A 4,508-nucleotide genomic window follows, 5' to 3' on the forward strand; every position below is an offset into this window, starting at 1 on the left:
AAGTAGGTGCTTTAGACCACTGAGCCATCTCTCCAGCCCCGACACTGTGTATTTCTACATAACACAACATTTATGGGTCCACCTAGCTTACCAATACACATAAGGCCAAATGTGGGCTGAGTGCGGTTTCTGCCATTGATTGGCCTTTCTGAGGCATTCAACTTGGAGGCACAACAAAGTCTACTCTTTAGTTAACAGTAGTAGTGTTCTCAACCTACTACTCATAGGAATCAGAACACCAGTGATTAAAGAAAGGTCTGTCACCAACACCCTTCACAGGATACGAACAAGAACAGTATGCAGTGGATAGTTGGGCAGGGCCACAGGAGGAAGGATACATCCATCACAAACATCACAGTAGACTGATTAATGTCCCTGAAAAGGAAACACGCACAGTAAGCAGCCAGCAGACCACCACCTAGCTATGCATGGACAAAATGGATCATGTCCACAGCTAGACTAGTCATACAGAAGTGACATCCTTATACAGTCTCAGGATTCCCTTCAGAAACTGGAAAGAGAACAGAGGTATCAAAACAAAACCAAAAACAGAGATTTGTTTTCCTTGAGATGGGAGAGTGGGTAATATACTCTAGAAGCTGTAGAGTATGCAAAGCTAAGATGGCTTCTATCTCGAACTTTAGCAGTGACAAACTGGATAATACAGCTTAGCTCAGAAAGTACCCACTGTGTCTAGCTATAATAGGGAATCTCCCCAGGGTGGCTGCATGGATAAATGAGGCTCAGCAGTGGGCTGACGCTCCTTCATAAAGACTACCGTCACACTCTCTGCTGTGTGCAGTTGTGCTGAGAAAGAAGGATGCACATTCTCTACATTGCTTTCTCTGGTGTGTATTTTCTGATGTCGAATAAGGCTGGTCCTTTGGCTGAAGACTTTGCCACATTCATTGCACTCATAAGGCCTGTCGGGTTTATGAACTTTCTGATGCTGCCTCAGATTAGACCTTTGTCTGAAGGTTTTCCCACATTCACTGCACTGATAAGGCCATTCACCAGTGTGAAGTCTACGATGGTTACTGAGGCTGGAGCTTTGATTGAAGAATTTCCCACATTCACTGCACTGATAAGGCCGTTCACCAGTATGAAGTCTCCGGTGACTATTAAGGCTGGAACTTTGGCTAAACAACCTCCCACATTCAATGCATGCATAAAGCCATTCACCAGAGTGAACTCTCTGATGTTTTATGAGGTCAAAGCTTCAGCTGAAGGCTTTTCCACATGCACTGCACCCAAAAGGTCATTCCCCTGTGTGAACTATATAGTGTTGAATGAGACTGGCAAGGTGGCTAAAGAATTTCCCACCATCATTGCACTTATAAGGTCTTTCTCCAGTGTGAACTCTCCCATGCTTAATTAGACTAGAGTTGCAGTTAAAGGATTTCCCACGTACCTTGCACTCATGAGCACTTTTACCAGTGTGAATCCTCTTATGATGAATGAGGTTGGAACGTTGGCTAAAGAATTTCCCACATTCCCTGCATTCATATGGCTTTTCACCAGTGTGAACCCTTTTGTGCTGGATGAGGTTGGAGTTTTGGCTGAAGAACTTCCCACAGTAACTGCACACATGGGAACTTTCACCGGTGTGAACTCTCTGATGTTTCACAAGACTAGAGTGCAGGGTAAAGACTCTCCTACACTCAGGGCACTCATAGGATTTTCCTCCATTGTGAACTCTGGTGTTGCATAAGGCTGGAGGGATTGCTAAAGAACATTCCACACTTGTTGCATTCATAGGGCCTCTCTCTTCTCTGGACTCTCGGCTGGTGAACATGTGTGAATGTGTCACTGAAAACGTAACTAGATTGACTGCTCTTGTCAAGCCACTGGGCTGTGGGAAAGTACAGTGTTTCTCTAGAACTCTCGTGTGCCTCCTCCCCATCAGGAGTGATCCAACACTGCACAAAGTCTGCTGTGGCCACATAGACCTCCTTCCCCTCCCCACACATGAAAAGCTTCCGGGATGCCTGGTCTATGCAAGTGTTTCCAGGAGACTCCGTAACTTCCTCCCATCTGGCAGGCTCCTCCTCATGCTTCTGTACCTGTTGCTGGGCAAAGTTTGCATTGAACTTGACACTTTTCCCACTGGCTTCACACATATGGGGTTTCAGCCTGGCATGTGTATCCTCCTCTTAATCTAGGTTCAAAATCTTCAAGAGTAGGCCACATGTGTCAGAGGAGTAGGCCTTCTGCACAGACAGGGCTGTCTTGGGATTTCCATTCTCTAATAGTCCTTGTACAGAAATTCTTCGCTCAAAAGGTAACTCTTTACCCTCTGTTCTACAGCAAAAACCCCAGTCAGCCTTGCCAAAAGCCCCTCTTGCCATGGCTGACGTCATATTCACTCTGTTAGGTTCTCTCCTCATCTCACATTCACCAATGTAATGGCACCTGAAAGATGTGCGCCCCAGAGAGGCTATGAGTGCGAAGTTCTCCAGCATCACGGTGCTGTACAGGAGTCTCTGTGCCTCATCCAGCAGCCCTCACTCCTCCTGGGAGAAGTAAATGGTCACGTCCTCAAAGGTCACACAGCCCTTGGCAATCTTCTGTGTGCATGCTCTCCTCTCTTCACTTACATTTATTCAAAAGCCAACCCTTCTGATCCTCCTACCCCATTGAGATAAGTTTTTGTTAGTTTTTTTCTTTTTTTTTTTTTAATTTTTTTTTAGAGTTTTTTTTTTTTAATTTTTTATTTTATTGTGTTTGTGTGTGTGTGTGTGTGTGTGGCCAGCTCAGCCCACCAGGGGGCGGGGCTGGCTGGCATGTGGTGCTGGGGGATTGAACCGTGGTCCCTGTGGTTTGCTAAGCTTGTTCTAAATAGGTGCTTTAGACCACTGAGCCATCTCACCAGCCCCTGTTAGTTTTTTCTTGAATGTTCCCCAAAATCCATGTCTCAAAGCCTGGACAGCAGGCTGTGGTTGTTGGGGAGGAGGTGGTAGAACCTTTAGGAGATAGTGCCTAATTGAAGGAAGGTCAGGGTGGGCTTGCTCCTGAAAGAAATATCAGGATCTTGGCCCCTTCTTTCTTTCTTCTACCCTATACCTCTCTGTGTCCCAGAAAATCTGAGTAATTTCATTTCTTCCTAATTTCAGAGCTGGACTGAAAAATCCTCAGGCTCTATCAAGAGACCTGACAAAAGGCAGGAAGAACACAGATTGGTGAATAAGCGCTATTCTGAGCCACATGACATCAGCTCCATGACTGCAAGGCCTCAGCTCCCATCTCCTCACTGGATCTGGCCACGTGCCATATTTCGTTATTCCCCGACGTACCGCAACTCATGGCACTCTCTGTTATTTGTTTTCATGATGCTAAACAAGCTAAACATGGTTGATGCTGAGTCCTCCAGGTCCATATTTTTTCTTCTTTTTCTTCTCCTTCTCCTTCTCTTCCTCCTCCTCCTCCTTCTTTTTTTTTTTTTTTTTTTACTTTCTGCAAAGCTTTATTCCAGGGGGTCCCAGTCCTTCTTGGCAGCTGCCTTCCTCATGGTGGCCAGCATGTTGCTCAGCTCTTCATGCTTCCTCTTGGTAAGGATGTGCATCCCCAACCTTTTCTTGATGAACTTGAGGACACGCTTGTCCTTGGAGACCTTGAGCAGCTCCATGGTGTGCTGCTTGTAGGGGGTGAAGCCACACACCTCCCAGATCATTTCCTGCATGAACTTGGTGTGTTTTGTGAGATGTCTGCCACAGCAACTGTGCCTTGATTTGCTCACATTCTTAGTCACCTTGTGGCCCTCGTTGAGGCCTATGACCATGGGGTAGCGGAGGGCCATGGCTACTCTTCTTTGATGGTTGCTGTGGCGGTAGGACCAGAGCTGTGCAGACTCATATTCTTTCTTCTTAGAACACTGGCATCATGGCCTGAACATTCACAGCCTTAAATCTGATATATACTATGGCTCACACACTGATGCCATGATTTGGATGTTCTGCACCAAGTCATGCTGTGCCGACACCGTCATCAGGGCCAATGGACTCAGTCTATCCTTCAGAGACTGGCCACCGATGTGGCTCCCGCGCAGGCTCAGCCTACTGCCCTTTTGCTAAGTCCCCGGCCAAGGGTAACGCTCCCGGCTCAATCCTCCTGTTAAGCGAGCACCCCTGCGGTCACCCCAGTTTCAGCGCTCCCGGCTGCTGCAGTGGTGCAGCACCTGGTCCAAATGTACCTCTCAGTCCAAGCCACCACCAATTCAAATGGTCAGGGCCAGCCGCGGACCCCACAGCCCAGTCTCCCGGAATCCCTTGTTCGCGCATAGAAGGAAACTCCCGGAAATATACTTTTTAAAGTTTCTAATACTAGAAGATATCATACAATGTCTTTTTAAGTAAATTGTAAGTCAAACATACAGTATAAATCTTAGAACAAAAATTAAGATTAAGCAATATTCAGAAATTTAAATGTTTCAAAACAATTGAACTAAGAAAAAGTTTTCATGATAGCAAAGAAGTACTAAGAGTAAAACATAAGATAAATACTGGAATGGC

At 46.1% G+C, this 4,508-nt stretch overlaps 1 protein-coding gene and 1 pseudogene across 1 annotated transcript in view; one reads left to right on the plus strand and one right to left on the minus strand.

Moving 5' to 3' along the window:
- The window catches only part of Fhod3 (formin homology 2 domain containing 3), a 514,361-nt gene that overhangs the window by 60,960 nt on the left and 448,893 nt on the right, over positions 1–4,508 (plus strand). The gene's annotated exons all lie outside the window — the stretch shown is intronic.
- On the minus strand, positions 464–3,796 carry LOC105741993 (annotated as a pseudogene).

The sequence above is a fragment of the Octodon degus genome, unplaced genomic scaffold (assembly GCF_000260255.1).
Source record: "Octodon degus isolate 3935 unplaced genomic scaffold, OctDeg1.0 scaffold00003, whole genome shotgun sequence".
In the NCBI taxonomy this organism is placed as follows: Eukaryota; Metazoa; Chordata; class Mammalia; order Rodentia; family Octodontidae; genus Octodon; species Octodon degus.